Source organism: Schistocerca gregaria, chromosome 1, assembly GCF_023897955.1.
Source record: "Schistocerca gregaria isolate iqSchGreg1 chromosome 1, iqSchGreg1.2, whole genome shotgun sequence".
Lineage (NCBI taxonomy): Eukaryota > Metazoa > Arthropoda > Insecta > Orthoptera > Acrididae > Schistocerca > Schistocerca gregaria.
This window is the reverse complement of record NC_064920.1, coordinates 1,042,404,995-1,042,425,330: the sequence shown is the minus strand read 5'-3', so window position 1 is coordinate 1,042,425,330 and position 20,336 is coordinate 1,042,404,995.

Below are 20,336 nucleotides of genomic sequence, written 5' to 3'. Positions count from 1 at the left end.
GTATTCACCTGGCCAAAAGGCTTGTTCCTCCTGCCACCGAACTTCACTAATTCCCACTATATCTAACTTTAACCTATCCATTTCCCTTTTTAAATTTTCTAACCTACCTGCTCGATTAAGGGATCTGACATTCCACGCTCCAATCCGTGGAACGCCAGTTTTCTTTCTCCTGATAACGACATCCTCTTGTGTAGTCCCCGCCCGAAGATCCGAATGGGGGACTATTTTACCCAAGAGGACTCCATCACCATTTAATCATACAGTAAAGCTGCATTCCCTAGGGAAAAATTACGGCCGTAGTTTCCCCTTGCTTTCAGCCTCCGAACTCTTAGTTAACGCAGTTTCATCAGTTGAGATTTAAGAATAATTCATGGCAAATTGAAACGATTGAACATCATTCTGCGTAAAAGACGTACTCGATGAAGTCAGGTAAACATGTAGCTGCACATGTCATTTGCATTACATAGTAACCACAGGAACGAGAAGCAGACATCGAACAACCCTCCAACCGTAATATACGACTTAGACATCGGGATTAATTGCTGTAAATGGCGGCAAACACGACGTAAAGAATCAGTGGCATGAAGTTACTGGAAACTCGGAGAATACCTGTTGTGCAGTCAGTGCTATTGTTTAGGTACGCTCTCACGTACCGTACATCCGTGATCCAGCCACGTCGCTCCTCGTTCCAGGGAACGGACAGACGTCTGAAGGTCTGACCTTCTGGGCAGACCCAGTCTGACCTTTTGCAGAAACTATGACATTCCTGCGCAGACTACTGAACAGTGTAACACGAAGTCTTTCTGGATGGGTTTTGTCGTATTAAGTGTTCTCTGTGCGCTCGTCGCATCAGTTACCTACAAAAATCGACGCAATCGATAATTTCCCCAATTTTCCTAGTTAGGAAAGCAACTGACTGTCAGACAAGTGACAGAATCACACAGATGTAAAGGATGTTGTAGCATGCTTACGAGAGGTTATAATGGCTCCAACGGTGAAGCGTCATCACGATGCATTCGTGACATACTTCTACGCAGTCTCTCGGTACCAACTGCTCGATCCCACGCATTGCTGAGCGAGTAGTCTGTACTTTTGGTACGCCTTAACAGTGTAAACAACACCCAAGAAATGAACCCTTTGGATAAATTGACCAGGGAGAAAAACGTACAAGACTATTATCATGTGTTTATGTAACTGTAAGCAACGACCTACTACAATCAGGCTTGCTCTTCTGACTACGCTAGGACGTAACAGAGAAATATTTATAATGTCATTTTCACACCACTTTCATCTAAAAACTGATTCAGAGAAATATCTTGGACTTGTGTTATTATTGTTATCATACCGATAAAGCAAAAGGAATCATACGTAACGTGACTGATTAATTTCATCCCGTACCGGTATTCAAAATCAGATTTTTGCCTTTCATTTTGCTTTACCAGTGAAAACATGGTGTTCCAGTCAGGGATTGTTACACACCTCTAATCTGTCACATGAATCGAAGGACAGTCGATTTCAACACACTCTCAGCTTAAGAGTGAAAGAAACTAGTCCCAAGCTCGTGTTGGAAACGTTAATAGTGTTCAGAAAGTGTGTGGCTGTTCGAAATGATACTACATCCACGGAATCGATACGTAGTATCTTCTGCAGATGACCAAATATCTAGTCACAACTATAAATTAATTTAAACATCTGTTCTTTCCAGATATATAAACTCAATCAGAAAAATATCATCAGGAATGCCAAAAAAAGTACTTCGGGTTTCTAAGCAAAAATACACCAAAGAACTGAAAAAAATAAAATATATTAAATCCTAACAAATTTCTGTTTTATGATAACGTTCTCCTAAACAAATCCCTTAGAGATGATTATGAAATAATTCATGGTTGTATAAATACTTCGATTAAATTTACTCTACAATGCCTTTGGATTAGTCCACGGTTATATTAGTTAAAGATGTCTTCTAACGTGAAATATCTTAGTTGAATGTCATGATATACGTTAATCGTTCGGAAGCTAACTGCGATAATGTACTACTACTGTACTGTCTGAATCAGAAAATAAGAAAGAGCGATGAGAAACTGTAAAAACGAGTTGCGCAAATTAATGGATGTGGAATGCCTAAGGCACTGTAGAACTAGTAGACACAGTTAAGAACGTTGGTTCGAGATATGCTTTCCAGGACAGAACTAACGACAAACGCATTAATGCTTGATTGTGCTGGTGAAAATGCGGAATGGCGTCTTTCGATATTTAACATTCATTTAAAATAGAGTAAAGAAAGAAGATTACATCTTTTGTGTTTATAAGAAAACAATATGCCCGCTGCAGACAAAAATACTGATATCTCGCCAATCAGTGTTATTGGTTTAAAACTATATAATACTACATACTGAATTTATGAGAACAAAATTTACAATTTACTGTAATATTTAAATATGAAAATTCATCATTCTGTTTTAAAGACGCCGCCCCCCAGAAATGAGAGGATCACAATAAAATATGAATATGATCACGTATAATTTGTTGGCTGTCCAAATCTCGTCAGTCCAACCTCTAAATAATTTGATAGTTTAGCAACTACAATTGCAGCCTGGCTGGTAGTACACAGTGAGAGTTCCTGCCTGGATTACGAGTGGAGATGCCCAACAGCTTCAACACTGGTTGAAGGCTGCTAGTTCCAGCGACAAAGAAGATAGAAGAAATATTTTCAGCAACGTGTGACTCGGATCGAGTGGCTGCGAACAGCATCTGTCTTCCATGTTAGCAGCAGCTGTTATCATAAACCACTGGGTTGATAACTTTGACAGTAAATAACCCATCACCAATAATGGTGGCCCTACTTTAGTGCTCAGTGGACGCATAACGAAGGAGAATATTAACACAGTGAAAATCCCAGGTAGTAACCGTTGCACTCCAGCTTGTAATGGGACAAGCAGGCTATCGGATTCTAGGGAGCCTGTACTTTAATGCAAATCATGCAGTCAGCAGCAACTCCTTTCTAAAAGTAAGTAAACTGGAACATACCAGCGGGTTTAATGGACAAGTATGACATGTAGATGGCAGAACTACAACAATCTCGGTTCACGGACGAACATGCGACGGAATCCCAAGGATGCAGGATTTATAAAGGGAAGCCAGGCATCAGAGCTATAAGGATAGTCCCACACCTAGGCGCTGGCGTTGCTATACATCAAAGGATGATTGAGCACATAATAAGCTCTACTTCACGTAATGGTAGGCTCATCATTATACTTAAGGTTCCGCAACAGAGCGTATACCATAGTGAACTTTCACCTACGACCGACACTAACAGGTGAAACCTATAAGCTTTTGCATAGTACTGGGGTATTTTAGAAGATCCCTCAGCGCCCTACTACCTTACTCTCTGGTGATATCCTAATATAACGCAGAACAGTTGGCTGCAGTCCAAACCAAAAGCGAACCAACGGGAACCGAGAGTGGCTTATCGACCTTTTCGACAAAAATTAAATGATCCTAAAGTCACCCACCTTCAAACACCTACCTAGGAAGTTCAAGACCTGGAAGAGACCAAACCCCTTGTTAGGTGAATACCAGATAGACCACGTGACTGTACGCTAGAGGTACCACAGAGAGATACAGAATGTCAAGATACTAAAAGGGGCTGACCGGTTACGATCATTACCTTTGCCTAATAAAGATCAGCTTATAACCATTTATGAGATCACCAAATATTACAAAAAGCTCTAAAACAGTGAAGCAAGACTGCCCCCACGAAAATAAGAGCAGATAAACCCACAAAAAGCTTTGCTGGATGCCGCACAAGAAACCATCCCTGCTTCATACAGCTAAGGCAAAACCCATGAACAATCATAGAAGGTAACCAGGCTATAAACGATAGGCAAAGAGCAATTAGAAAAAGCAAAAGGATAAGCCCATCACCTAGGCCTTTTTAACACAAAGAAAAAACAGGTGATTATAGGGGATTCAAGAAGCGGACCAGGCCATACACAGCCCCCGCTCTTCAGTTTAACAGACTTGATAAGAAGTTTCAGTCAAAGACTATACCAATACCCTTGCAGGGTACTCCAAAGGTTTCTAAATACACCGGAACATGAAGAGAGACTTACATTTTATGGACCCCCTTCAAGGAATCAAACTCCACACTATCAACCAGGGGAGAAATAGACGAGAGTATCAAGAGCCTCGAGAACAAGGCCTCAGGCGAATATTGCGTAGTAACAGAGAGTCGGGAACTTGATAGTGAACAATTTGTACAGAGATCCATTAGATTATACAGCACATACGGGTAACAAGACCTTACCAGAAGGGTGAACCTCAGCTGCGATCTGCCTTCTTCACAAGAAAGGTAGTAAGACTGACCTCACCAAGTATAGAGGCATGTCTCTGGTATCTGTCACATACAAGATTTTCTGTAGAGCCCTGCTAACTGGAGTCACTCCACTTTGACACCCAGCAATGTCAATCTCATGCTGGATGTCGAGCTAGCAGATGCTGCACAGAGCAAATACGAAACCTCAAGACTGTCCTCACGTATCTGAGTCATGGCGGATGCCGCTGGGTAGTCATCCTAGTGGACTTTGGAAAGGTATGTGATTCGATAGGCAGACTGGCCCTCGTCTCCACCCTGCGATAACTGGGTGCAGATAACAAAATCACTAAATTAGTCCAGGCCACTCTGAGGAACACCACCTCCAAAGACGAATTTAGAAGTGAGCTCTCTGGAAATTTAACCATTCAAATTGGACTTGACTTCCACTTTAAATTCCACTCATTCAAGCAGAACGGTTTGAATATTATTAAGAAAACTTGATACTGCAACTAATGTCTGCAACCAGCAACAGAAGATATCACCATCGGAACTGGCATTACACATATAATCAAAAGATGATAAGGTTCTGCCGGTCGCTGTGGCCAACCCGTTCTAGACGCTACAGTTTGGATCCGCGCGACCGTGTTTTCCTTCTTAGTGTTACAGAATTATTAATTTTCAGAATATGAATATACACTACTGGCCATTAAAATTGCTACACCACGAAGATGTCGTGCTACAGGCGTGAAATTTAACCGACAAGAAGAAGATGCTGTGAAATGCAATTGATTAGCTTTTCAGAGCATTCGCACAAAGTTGGCCCCGGTGGCGACACCTACAACGTGCTGACATGAGGAAAGTTTCCAACCGATTTCTCATACACAAACAGTAGTTGACCGGCGTTGCCTGGTTAATCGTTGTTGTGATGCATCGTATATAGAGGCGAAATGCGTACCATCATGTTTCCGACTTTGATAAAGGTCTGATTGTAGCCTATTGCGATTGCTGTTTATCGTGTCGCGACATTGCTGCCCGCGTTGGTCGAGATCCAATGACTGTTAGCAGAACATGGAATCGGTGGGTACAGAAGGGTAATACGGAACGCCCTGCTGGATCCCAACGGCCTCATATCACTAGAAGTCGAGATGACAGCCACCTTATACGCATGGCTGAAACGGATCGTGCAGCCACGTCTCGATCCCTGAGTCAACAGAGGGGGTCGTTTGCAAGACAATAACCACCTGCACGAACAGTTCGACGACGTTTTCAGCAGCATGGACTATCAGCTCGGAGACCACGGCTGCGGTTACCCTTGACGCTGCATCACAGACAGGAGCGCCTGCGATGTTGTACTCAACGACGAACCTGGGTGCACGAATGGCAAAACGTCCTATTTTCGGATGAATCCAGGTTCTGTTAGGGCATGGATGTGTGTGATGTCCTTATGTTAGTTAAGTTTAATTAGTTCTAAGTTCTAGGGGACTGATGACCACAGATGTTAAGTCCCATAGTGCTCAGAGCCATTTGAACCAGGTTCTGTTTACAGCATCATGATGGTCGCATCCGTGTTTGGTGACATCGCGGTGAACGCACATTGGAATGTATTCGTCATCGCCATACTGGCGTATCACCCAACGTGATGGTATGGGGTGCCACTGGTTACACGTCTCGGCCACCTCTTGTTCGCATTGACGGCACTTTGAACAGTGGACGTTGCATTTCAGATGTGTTACGACCCGTGGTTCTATCCTTCATTCGATCCCTCCGAAACCCTATATTTCAGCAGGATATGTACGATAGCATGTTGCAGGTCCTGTACGGGTCTTTCTGAATACAGAAAAAGTTCTACCGCTGCCCTGGCCAGCACATTCTCCAGATCTCTCACCAATTAGCTTTGAGTTTAAATACTTAAATGTATAAATGCAAACTATATGTATTTCTTAACATATGCTGTTTTCACCAAACATTAGATAAAAATATATAATCATGTACATGGGATGACATCTTGTGCATGCTCCTCAATTGTGTACTGGAGAAGATTATCAGTAAATGCACTTGCACCCTATCACCGGGAACTGGAATGACGTCTGGATGTAGGAAAGATAATATCGATGTACCCTGTCTAACATTTGAAAACGACCTTGTCTTCTTAGCCAGCAACAGAAAGCAGGGTACTCACCAACTGCAGAGCCTCTACAGCAAAGCAGCTAAGGCCATAAGTCAGTATACAAAAAACTGTGTTCATTACTAACCAGAAGCCGCCACCATTCGTAAATTTCCTTCAACCAATTATTTAGCCGAACGGGTTCCAATAAATGAGAGCTATGTGAAAAGCTGGAGAGGGTCTAACACTTCTGCAAGAGCGTTTACATACCCAGATACCTTCCAACAACCTTGAAATCAAACATTGCAGCTCAGGAGTATAGTCCCCCCATATGATACTCCTCTGAATGCCTCTTGATGAACAGGAAGGGTCCGCTGAAGAAACCAGAAATCACAGAACGGAAAATCCTCAGGAGAGTGCTAGGGTCAATAGGAGAAAGTAGCATCTTCAAGCTGACATAATCACACCTATGAGGAAAAGGTGACTGGCTTGCTACGGACATTTGACCCGCATGAACCCTACAAACTGACCAATACGATCTTCATCACAATAGAGAGAAAGCCTCCAAGAACAAAAGAATCACTACAATGAAATCAGATCTGGAGCAACCTGAAATTCCATTAGAATCCACACAGAACCGATCGAAATTTCGGCAGATTCCTCTACAAGGGGTATCCCAAATGTCTGCTACCAGCAAAAAGAGCACAGGAACTAGCAGACACAGAGGGGGAAACTTACTCACAGCCAGAAAATGAAAACGTCCTGGGCTAAGAAAAAACAGAAGACCAGAGTAAAGAGTCAAAATGAGCCACGTAGTCCCAAGTACGCCAAAACGAAAAGAAGAAGAAAATACGTTTAAAAGTTTGCTTTTCATATATTCGGTGGAGATTGTGAAAACGTATGAACTTTCGTAAGCCCACCGAGTCATCAGTTTCACTATGATGAGACAGTAGATTTGTGTTAATGGTTTGTTATTTTAAGAACAGTTCTTTTTATATTTTCAATATGGCATGTTCTTTAAGATGCCAATCGTACTGACTTGTATTGTTATTTAAAATTCGGCTCTCTTCCTATTATGTGCGTCATGATTCATCAGTCGTTTATTCTTCATAAGATTCATCATTTGTACTCCTATTAGTAGATTTGCAAGAGGATGCAAGTCCACCTTTTCCAACTACTGGAAGGGAGTTGTCTGCTTTCTCCAGATACACATTGAAATCATCTTGGGTAAAAATATTTGGCGTTAAAAGATAGATGTCGTTCCCCTTAAATCCTGATGCAATGCACACCAATGGCTACTGCCTTCGAGTAAACTTTGTTGAATAGGATTGCTAGTTAAAAACATCTGTTGTTGTTGTCGTCTTCAGTCCTGGGACTGGTTTGATACAGCTGTGCATACAGGTTGGCTGGCAGCTTTTCGAGGATCACTTTGCGGTGTGGGGGAGTAGCAATGTATGTGAAAAACGGAATCCCATTTGAGTCAATTGATGTTTCAAAGTACTGCACTGAAAAGGCGTTTGAATGTTGTGCAGGTGTGGTTAAATTAAATGGAGCTAAACTTCTAACTGTTGTTATTTATAGAACCCCAGACTCTGATTTCACAACATTTTTGTTACAGCTAGAGGAGGTTCTTGGTTAACTTTATAGCAAATACAAAAGTTAGTTATATTTGGTGACTTCAATATTAATTGTATAAGTGATTGTGCAAGGAAGAGGATGCTGGTAGACTTCCTTAATTCATATAATCTTATGCAAACCGTATTCTTTCCAACGAGAGTGCAAGGGAACAGTAGAACAACCATAGACAACATTTTTGTTCGTTCCTCATTATTAGAAGGGCATTCTGTTAGCAAAAAGGTGAATGGCCTTTCAGATCACGATGCACAAATTTTCACTCTAAAAGATTTTTGTGCTGAAACACGTGTTAAATATAGTCATCATCTGTTTAGGAAAGCTGATCCAGTTGCTGTAGAGACCTTTGTAAACCTTATAAAGGAACAAGAGTGGCAAGATGTTTATAGCGCTGATACAGTAGACGATAAATATAATGATTTTCTCAAGACTTTTCTCGTGCTCTTTGAAAGTTGCTTTCTGTTAGAACGTTCAAAACAGGGTACTAGCACAAACAGGCAGTCTGTGTGGCTGACTAGAGGGATAAGAATATGTTGTAGAACAAAGTGGCAATTATATCAATACGTAAGAAACAGTCAGAATCTAAATGCTGCAGCCCATTACAAACGGTATTGTAAGGTGCTTAAAAACGTTATTAGGAAGGCAGAAAGTATGTGGTATGCAGATAGAATAACTAAGTCTCAGGATAAAATTAAAACCATATGGTCAATCGTAAAGGAAGTGGCTAGTCTGCAAAGACAGGTCGAGGATATAGAATCAGTGCGTAGTGGGAATGCCCGTGTTACTGATAAGTCGCATATATGTACAGTATTTAATAATCACTTTCTGAATATAGCAGGTGAACTAAATAGAAACCTAGTCCCAACAGGGAATCATATAGCTCTCTTAGAAAAAAGTGTTCCGAGACTGTTACCTGAAATGCTCCTCCATGATACTGATAAGAGGTAGATTGAGTTAATAATTAAATCACTAAAGACCAAGAACTCTCTAGGATATGACGGAGTATCTAGCAGAATACTGAAGTATTGTTCTATGTATGTTAGCCCAGTACTTTGCCATATCTGTAACGTTTCCTTTAGGAGTGGTCGGTTTCCTGACCGATTAAGGTACTCGGCAGTGAAGCCACTTTATAAAAAGGGAGTCAATTATAGACCTATTTCTATGCCATCGGTGTTTGCTAAAGATATCGAGAAGCTTGTATATACAAGGTTATGGAGCATTTAAATTCACATAATTTGCTGTCAAATATTCTGTTTGGTTTTAGAAACGGTTTAACAACTGAAAATGCTATATTCTCTTTTGTCTGTTAGGTTTTGGACGGATTAAATAAAAGGTTGCGAACGCTAGGAGTTTTCTTTGATTTAACGAAGGCTTTTGACTGTGTTGACCACAAAATATTACTGCCCATGTTGGACCATTATAGAGTAAGGGGAGTAGCTTACAATTGGTTCGCCTCTTACTTTAAGAACAGAAAGCAGAAGGTAATTCTCCGCAATATTGACAGTGGTAGTGATGTTGAGTCCCAATGGGGCACTGTTAAGTGGGGCGTTCCCCAAGGGTCGGTGCTGGGGCCACTGCTGTTTCTTATTTAAATAAATGATATGCCTTCTAGTATTACAGGTGATTCAAAAATATTTCTGTTTGCTGATGACACCAGCTTGGTAGTGAAGGATCTGGCGTGTAATATTGAAACACTATCAAATAATGTAGTTCATGAAATAAGGTCGTGGCTTGTGGAAAATAATTTGACGTTAAATCACAGTAAGACTCAGGTTTTACAGTTTCTAACTCACAATTCAACATGAACCGATATTTTGATCAGACATAATGCGCATATTATAAGCGAGACGGAACAGTCCAAGTTCCTAGGCTTTCGGATAGATAGTAAGCTGTCGTGGAAAGCCCATGTCCAGGATCTTGTTCAGAAAATAAATGCTGCTTTATTTACCATTAGAACAGTATCTGAAATAAGTGACAGTTCAACACGAAAAGTATCTGCTTCGCATATTTTCATACGCTTATGTCGTAAGGTATTATTTTTTGTGGTAATTCTTCTGATTAAAAGGGTATTTTAGGCTCAAAAACGGGCTGTTCGAGCTATATGTGGTGTAAGTTCAGGAACCTCTTGTCGACCCCTATTCAATAGTCTGGGAATTCTGACATTGCCCTCACAGTATATATTTTCTTTAATGTCGTTTGGTGTTTGCAATATCAGCCTATTCCCAAGAGTTTGCAGCTTTCACTCAGTTAATATTAGGCAGAAATCCAGTCTGCATGTGGAATGCACTTCCTCGACTCTTGTGCAGAGAGGAGTGCAGTATTCTGCTGCATCCATTTTCAATAACCTACCACAAGAACTCAAAAATCTTAGCAGTAGCCCAAACCCTTTTAAGTCTAAACTGAAGAGTTTCCACATGGCTCACTCCTTCTATTCTATCGAGGTGCTCCTGGAAGATCTAAAAAATTAAGCAAATTCCTGTGTTACATTGTTGATTTTCTTTACTTAAAATTACTTGTCACCTGAATATGTTTTTTATATTTCATTTTATCTGTTTCTAATATCGTGTTATAATTTCATGTATTGACTTGTTCCATGACCATGGAGACTTCTCCTGAATTTGGTCCCACGGAACAATAAAGAAATAAATAAAAAATAAAAAAATAAACTACTCTATCCTGTGCAAGGTGCTTCATCTCCCAGTACGTACTGCAGCCTACATCCTTCTGAAGCTGTTTAGTGTATTTATCTCTTGGTCTCCCTCTACGATTTTTACCCTCCACACTGACATCCAATACTAAATTGGTGACCCCTTGATGCCTCAGAACGTGTCCTACCAACCGATCCCTTCTTCTGGACAAGTTGTGCCACAAACTCCTCTTCTCTTCAATTCTACTAAATACCTCCTCATTAGTTATGTGATCTACCCATCTAATCTTCAGCTTTCTTCTGTAGCACCACATTTCGAAAGCTTCTATTCTCTGCTTTTCCAAACTATCGTCCATGTTTCACTTCCATACATGTCTACATTCCATACAAATACTTTCACAAACAACTTCCTGAAACTTAAATCTATACCCGATGTCAACAAATTTTTCTTCTTCAGAAATGCTTTCCTTGCCATTGCCAGTTTATATTTTATATCCTCTCTACTTCGACCATAGTCAGTTATTTTGCTCCCCAAACAGGAAAATTCCTTTACTACTTTAAGTATCCAAAAATGTCTCTGAGCACTATGGGACTTAGCTTCTAAGGTCATCAGTCCCCTAGAATTTAGAACTACTTAAACCTAACTAACCTAAGGACAGCACAAATATGAATGCGACCGTAGCGGTCCCGCGGTTCCAGACTGTAGGGCATAGAACCGCTCGGCCACCCTGGCCGGCAATTTTAGTATGTCATTTCCTAATATAATTGCCTCAGCATCACCCGACTTAATTTGATACATTCCATTATCCTCGTTTTGCTTTTGCTGATGTTCATCTTACACCCTCCTTTCAAGACACTGTCCATTCCGTTCAACTGCTCCTCCAAGTCCCCTGCCGTCTCTTACAGAATTACAATGTCATCGGTGAATCTCAAAGTTTTTATTTCTTCTCCACGGACTTTAATACCTACTCCGAACTTTTCTTTTGTTTCCTTTACTGCTTGCTCAATATACAGATTGAATAACATCGGGGAGAGGCTACAACCCTGTGTAACTCCCTTCCCAACCACTGCTTCCCTTTCATGCCCCTCGAATCTTATAACTGCCATCTGGTTTCTGTACCAATTGTAAATAGCCTTTCGCTACCTGTATTTTACCCCTGCCACCTCAGAATTTGAAAGAGAGTGTTCCAGTCAACATTGTCGAAAGCTTTCTCTAAGTCTACAAATGCTAGAAACGTAGGTTTGCCTTTTCTTAATCTAGCTTTTAAGATAAGTCGTAGGGTCAGTATTGCCTCACGTGTTCCAACATTTCTACGGAATCAAAACTGATCTTCCCCGAGGTCCGCTTCTACTAGTTTTTCCATTCGTCTGTAAAGAATTCTAGTTAGTATTTTGCAGCCGTGACTTGTTAAACTGATAGTTCGGTAATTTTTACATCTGTCAACACCTGCTTTCTTTGGGATTGGAATTATTGTATTCTTCTTGAAGTCTGAGGGTATTTCGCCTTTGTCATACATTTTCCTCACCAGCTGGTAGAGTTTTGTCAGGACTGGATCTCGCAAGGCTGTCAGTAGTTCTACTCCCGGGGTCTTGTTCTGGCTTAGGTCTTTCAGTGCCCTGACAAACTCTTCACGCAGTATTATACCTCCCATTTCATCTTATCTGCATCCTCTTCCACTTCTCTAATATTGTCCTCTAGTACATTGCCCTTGCATAGACCCTCTACATACTCCTTTCACCTTTCTGCTTTCTCTTCTTTGCTTAGAACTGGGTTTCCATCTGAGTTCTTGATGTTCATACAAGTGGCTCTCTTTACTTCAAAGGTCTCTTTAATTTACCTGTAGGCAATATCTATCTTACCCCTAGTGAGATATGCCTCAACATCTTTACATATGTCCTCTAGCCATCCCTGCTTAGCCATTTTGCACTTCCTGTCCATTTTTGAGGTGTTTGTATTCCTTTTTGCCTGCTTCATTTCCTGCATTTTTATATTTTCTTCTTTCATCAGTTAAATTCAACATTTCTTCTGTTACCCAAGGATTTTTATGGGCCCTCGTCTTTTTACCTACTTGATCCTCTGCTGCCTTCACTACTTCATCCCTCAGAGCTACCCATTCTTCTTCTACTGTATTTCTTTCCCCCATTCCTATCAATTGTTCCCTTATGCTCTCCCTGAAACTCTGTACAACCTTTGGTTTAGTCAGTTTATCCAGGCCCCATCTCCTTTTTGCAGTTTCTTCAGTTTTAATCTATAGTTCATAACCAATAGATTGTATTCAGAGTCCACATCTGCCCCTACGGTAAAGTAGAAACTGATACTCGGCGACTGTAATAGTTTGGGCTGTGAGGCGCTAGAAATAGAAAACCCATAAGTAATTTGTTGAGCTGATATAATCTCAACATCATTTGACTGGAGTGATGGTGTAAAACCAATAGTACATAACTTTCCAAACTTTAGTTTCAAAAACAGTGAGTCATATTAGAAATTCGCTTTCGTTGGTCCATCCGTTAGGTGAATACTCATCGAGAGCCTGATCGTCTCGTTTTAATAAGGAGCTCGTCCTTTTTCGCGGGTAGGTAAATATCGGATTTTCTTTTTTCAAAGCTCTAATAAAGAAAACTGTTTTCCTTCTTTTTTATGCCAAATATTGTGCCCAACTCTTCTACGTCTGTGTTCTCAGTTTCCTCTGCGTAGTATATCGGTTTGGTGTGAAGTGTCCTTTAGAAATATAAGTTCCTCCAGATTGTCGTAAAACTTCGTAATATCCGCACAATCCAATTTGTGTATAGTGCCTCAGAACTTCTAATGCAGATGTCTGGTTTTCTTTCAGAAATTATAAAAGCAATCTTTTTCTCAACCAGTGTACATTTTCAGAAAGCCTGTGAGTAATGTTATTTATTCCCGCAAAACTCAAAGGCTAATCTCCTTATTCCGTGTGCAGACAGTCAATAGAATATGCCACATCACTGTTCTATCTCTTTGCTTGTGATCTCTTCGTACTTACGAAAGGAAGCATTACTTAATTCTAGATAATTTTGTTTGCGTATTTTCTTTCTCCGTTTTGAAATGTGCTGAATAATATTTTTCATATTTGCCTAGCTGCACTTTCTGCATTTTCTTCATACATTAAATTTGAAGCATCTTTCATTGTTTGCTTAGTATACGATACTGTACTTGTGTGTGTCTTCCAGATTCTTTGTAATTGAAACAGAGAGGTATGTTTTAGTTCTGTCCTCAAACACGTGCACTTAAATGGGCATTGCAAACTATATTGGAGAGCATCTGTATTCTACAGCCACTAATCCATCGCGACCTACCATGGCTACCCATGTGGCTTTGTGTGAGTTAAGATATATTAGTTCACAGAAATGCATTTAAATAAATGTCACTCGAATTCAATGAGAACACCCTCTTATCTCAATGACTATTTTGCAAAAGAAACGACGTAGCTACTTACAATGAGGTAAAAACTGGTAGAAATAAAAGAAGACGAACACAAAAGGAACAGAGCGCACACCACGCTGAAGTAGTGGCATACTTATCCTCATGTAATCTGTGTGAAGAGGGCAGTAATAATTAAAAAGACCTAAAGCAAAGTAACTGTGTATAATCCCCATCGATTACAGAAGAGAAAAGACAAGGCATCGGGGAACAGAACACATTGTAGTGTTTCATGTGTTTGGGATAAAAAGAAGCATCAGGAAAAAACAGCTTTTGTTATCTGTTTGTTCAGCTTTTACTATTTCTGAAGGTAGTTCATACTGCGCTTGCACGCTCCTCCATTTTCGTCGCCATGACAGTCAGTGGTCTTCGAAAAGCGATATAAACATCTAGTTCTTGCGAAATAACCGATTACGCATCGATGAGTGGTGCCGTTACTCTGTTAACAACCATACTGAGCGTAATGTGTAGAGTGTTAGCCGTCCGTAGAATGAAGTCAGTTATGCGTGGATGGAATTTGCGTATGGTATTACCAGGTGGCATTTATTCGGTACACCGTGCAATTCTAAAAAAAAAGCGGTATTATTCTTTCTTGTGAGCTCATTCTACAGAGCCGCTTCACGAATGTAATGCTGGTTTTGCGTACAGAGATCGGTAAATGGAAGTCTATACAGACACCATGAAACCCAGAACTTTTACGATTCGCAGACAGTCTGAGAACGTAGAATTACTACCCTATGGAACTGCGCTCTACCAAAAGTAATTTCGGAAGTTTTACTACAGCACTTAAGGAAAGAAAAATGCTTGAGAGAGAAACATGAAGCCGACGACTTGTCTTTGTATTTTGCTTGTTTGTTGTGCCAATTATTAGAGCCGCATATCGTTCACTGTTCGTGTAGTGTGTAGTTTATACCCTCAAAAGATATACATTGCGTTCCACAGGTTATAAAAATTATTTGATCGCGTAATTTCTACATTTTTATTAACTAAAGCAATTATTTTTGATGCAAGTACAATTTACGTGCAAAAAAATTGTATATGTGCTTGTTGTTATCTTCTGCTCAACTGAACGTTCTTCATCATGAGTAAAGGCAATAGTTTCTTGTTACTATCGGTAAGTGTGAAAGTTGTTTATGAGTAACATAAACATGTTTTATATAGCCTCGACGAAGTATTGAAGCTATGTCTGAAATGATTTTGTTTTGAGGTATTTTTTATTTTACATTTTTCAGAAATTTTTCTTGCACTGTTTGATAGTCTGCTTTTTTTAACTTTTACTAAAACATCCTGCTGTTCCATGTAACAAACGGACAATTTTACAATAAAATCAGAATCAAACATTAACAGTTTCAATTTTACTATAAGTACTGTTTATTTTTCGGTAACAGGTAAGAGGATAACTATGTAGTTATGCGGCCATTTAAATATCCTCACTTAGTTCACAAACGGTTCACCGCGGCCGATTTCTACGGCAACCTAGTAAGAGATTTACGATACGTTATTGCAGTGCCTGTGTTATACTGATTACGATGCATACATGACATGCATACATGTCCAAAGGAATAGGCGCTGCGGCGACTACAGCCGTTACGAAATACATTAAATGTATTCGCAATTGCGAATAAGGACAACTGTCAGTTGTAGAATAGAATGACGACAGCGAAAATTTCCTCCTGACCGGGAGTCGAGCACGGATTTCCCGCTAACAGCGAGCGGTCGCCTTGCCATTTGGCTATCCGTACGCGACCCAAACTTGCATATGTCGTCAACCATGCGTCTACGACCTGGACTCGTACATCCGTTATGTATACTCCGGTACAGGTCAGACGTTATACTTGAAAGTCACTTGCCCAGTATCGGCAGATAAATGCAGCGCCCGTGTTATTCTGATTACGATCCAAAGGTCCTTTTACATGCATGCATGTCCAAAGCAACTTCGTACCGTAATCACAGTAACACGGGCAATGGAATATCGTATTTATCTGCCGATACCGGGACAATATAATTCTGTCAGAGACAGTAAAGGACTTGGAAGACCAGTTAAGCGGAATGGACAGTGTCTCGAAACGAGGATATAAGATGAAGATCAACAAAAGCAAAACGAGGATAATGGAATGTAGTCGAATTAAGTCGGGTGATGCTGAGGGAATTAGATTAGGAAATGAGACACTTAAAGTAGTAAAGAAGTTTTGCTATTTGGGGAGCAAAATAACCGATGATGGTCGAAGTAGAGAGGATATAAAATGTAGACCGGCAATGGCAAGGAAAGCGTTTCTGAAGAAGCGAAATTTGTTAACATCGAGTATGGATTTAAGTGTCAGGAAGTCGTTTCTGGAAGTATTTCTATGGAGTGCAGCCATGTATGGAAGTGAAACATGGACGACAAATAGTTTGGACAAGAAGAGAATAGAATCTTTCGAAATGTGGTTCTACAGAAGAATGCTGAAGATTAGATGGGTAGATCACATAAGTAATGAGGAGGTGTTGAATAGAACTGGGGAGAAGAGGAGCTTGTGGCACAAGGGATCGGTTGGTAAGACATTTTATGAGGCATTAAGGGTTCACCAATTTAGTATTGGACGGCAGTGTGGTGAGTAAAAATCGTAGAGTAATACCAAGAGATGAATACACTAAACAGATTCAGAAGGATGTAGGCTGCAGTATGTACTGGGAGATGAAGCAGCTTGCACAGGATAGAGTAACATGGAGGGCTGCATCACATCAGTGTCTGGACTGGAGACCACAACAACAACAACCGGGCAGGCGACTTTCAAGTATAACGTCTGACCTGTACAGAAATATACATAATGGATGTACGAGTTCAGATTGTAGACACATGGTTGACGACATATGGAAGTTTGGGTCTGGCCATGAGTCGTGTACGGATAGCCAAATGGTAAGGCGACCGCTCGCTGTAAGCTGGAAATCCGGGCTCGAGTCCCAGTCAGGCACAAATTTTGACTGTCGTCTTTCCATCCTACAGCTGGTAGTTGTCCTTATTTGCAAATGAAAATACATTTACTGTATAGTAAGAGACTGATCGATTTTGCAAATAAGGTTATCGAAATGAAGTAACGCCTGACAGTTATGCAAAACACATAACATACAAGTAACGCAGTCACTGCAGTAACTGACCAAAGCCTCTAGGAAAATAACTGTAATGTTCAGTTAGATGAAAGTCTACTGAAGTCGATATTAGTTTTACAACTCTAGTCTCGTAATGGTTCAAATGGCTCTGAGCACTATGGGGCTAAACATCTGAGGTCATCAGTCCCATAAGACTTAGAACTACTTAAAGCTAACTAACCTAAGGACATCACACACATTCATGCCCGAGGCAAGATTCGAACCTGCGACCGCAACAGCAGCGCGGATCCGGACTGAAGCGCCTAGAACCGCTCGGCCACAGCGGCCGGCTCTACTCCCCTAAAATCAAGCCGACACCCTAGTGTCAGAAACGTACTGCCAAACACACAACTGTGAGGCCAACAATAACCGAAAATATGATGCCTCATTCCCTATGGATGGTAGATTTCAATTAACAGTTGGAGTAATAAAGTACAGTAAGACTTTGAGGCCATAAAAACGTGCAAATTTGAATTATTAATAGGTTTTTCTCTTTATTACTAATTTTATGTGTGGTACGAAGACAGAAGCAAAATACTAAATAGCTAGCCATGATACATACAAAGGATCGTTATTCCATTTCCTTAAGAAGTCGGTATTTTCCCCAAGAAGGCGTTTTCCGTTAAAACGAAGGCCTCGGAAAATTGAACGACCCCTAGCGCATGGTTCACAAGAGATGTGGCTTCAGCAGTTAGAAGACTTAACATGTCCGTAAAGCCTTCTCAAAGCTGTGAAAATGAACTCAGTTAGGCTGGCTATAAAAAAAAGAAAAATATGCCGTCTCTAGGCAGTCGACTGTTTTCTTTGAGACTCGAGGTTTCAAATCGCACCCAGTTCTGTCACAGTTCTCTGGTTGTTCCACGTGTACGTTTGGTCATTATGGGAAAGTGAGTGAATAGAACTACCAGTCGCACTGTTAGCGTTTTCCTTCGCGTAGACTCGAGAGGCAGACGCAAATGGCAGCGTGTCGGTGCTCAGTAGGGAGAGCGCCGGGTCGGCACGCGCTTCTTCGCCGCTTTGGCGCGGCGGCCGGCCGGCAACACACCGCCGCAGGCTGCATCCGGGACAGGTGCGCGTGGGGAGACCCCAGCAGGCGCCGGCGCACGGCGCACGCACGCCTCCACGCCTCTCGACTGCCCCGGTCAGAGGTCAACACCGTTGCATCACTCTGACCGCCGCCTGGCCATCAAACGGGCAATAAATTACCCGGTAGACGTCAGCAGCACAGGGGGCTGTCGAGATACAGGTATACTGGCGAGTAGATGGCGCAGACACAGTTACGAATCCACAGTCTGGCGAGTTCTAATTGTGCCAGGAGCGTTACATTATGAAATAACCTGTTCCCAGTGTGTGCAGCCATCGTTACAGACAAATGAATGAACAGTGCGGCACTAGCTTGTCATAATATTACTCTACTGTCCATTAAAATTGCTACACCACACAGATGACGAGCTACAGACGCGAAATTTACCAGGCAGGAAGAAGATGTTGTGATATGCAAATGATTAGCTTTTCAGAGCATTCGCATAAGGCTGGCGCCGGTGGCGGCACCTACAACGTGCTGACATGAGGAAAGTTTCCAACCGAGTTCTCATACACAAACAGCCGTTGACCGGCGTTGCCTGGTGAAACGTTGTTGTGATGCCTCGTGTAGGAGGAGAAATGCGTACCATCACGATTCCGACTTTGACAAAGATCAGATTATACCCTATCGCGATTGCGATTTATCGTATCGCGACATTTCTGCTTGCGTTGGTAGAGATCCAGTGACTGTTAGCAGAATATGGAATCAGTGGGATCAGGAGGGTAATACGGAACGCCGTGCTGGATCCCAACGGCCTCGTATCACTAGCAGTCGAGATGATAGGCATTTTATCCGCATGGCTGAAAAGGATCGTGCAGCCACGTCTAGATCCCTGAGTCAACAGATGGGGACGTTTGCAAGACAACAACCATCTGCATGAACAGTTCGACGACGTTTGCAGCATCATGAACTATCAGCTCGGAGACCATGGCTGCGGTTACCCTTGACACTGCATCACAGACAGGAACACCTGCGATGGTGTACTCAACAACGAACCTGGATGCACGAATGCCAAAACGTCATTTTTTCGGATGAATCCAGGTTCTGTTTACAGCATCACGATGGTCGCAACCGTGTTTGGCGACATCGCGGTGAACGCACATTTTAAGCGTGTTTTCGTCATTGCCATACTGGGGTATCATCCGGTGTGATGGTATGGGGTGCCATTGACACGTCTCGGTCACCTCTTGTTCGCATTGACGGCACTTTGAACAGTGAACGTTACATTTCAGATGTGTTACGAGCCGAGACTCTACCCTTCATTCGATCACTGACCAACCCTACATTTCAGCAGGATAATGCCTGACCGCATGTTGCATGTCCTGTACGGGCCTTTCTGGACACAGAAAATGTTCGAATGCTGCCCTGCCCAGCACATTCTAAAGATCTCTTACCAACTGAAAACGTTTGGTCAATGTTGGCCGAGCAACTGGCTCGTCAAAATACGCCAGTCACTACTCTTGATGAACTGTGGTATCGTGTTGAAGCTGCATGGGCAGCTGTACCTGTACACGCCATCCAAGCTCTGTTTGACTCAATGCCCAGGTGTATCAAGGCCGTTATTTCGGCCAGAGGTGGTTGTGGCTCTGAGCACTATGGGACTTAACATCTGTGGTCATCAGTCCCCTAGAACTTAGAACTACTTAAACCTAACTAACCTAAGGACATCAGGATTCGAACCTGCGACCGTAGCAGTCGCGCGGCAGAGGTGGTTGTTCTGGGTACTGATTTCTCAGGATCTATACATCGAAATTGGGTGAAAATGTAATTACATGTCAGTTCTAGTATAATATATTTGTCCAATGAAAACCCGCGTGGTTCATAGTGTGGGTTCCTGTAGTCATGTCCTACTTCATGAACCACGGGCAACGTATGAGTGGCCAAGTAAGTGGTCCTGACAGTCGGGATACCAGTTACTTTGGAAGAAGGCTGGGCATCTCGGACATATTCTGAGTCGTGGTCACCTTTGCGCTCATACGGCAAAGA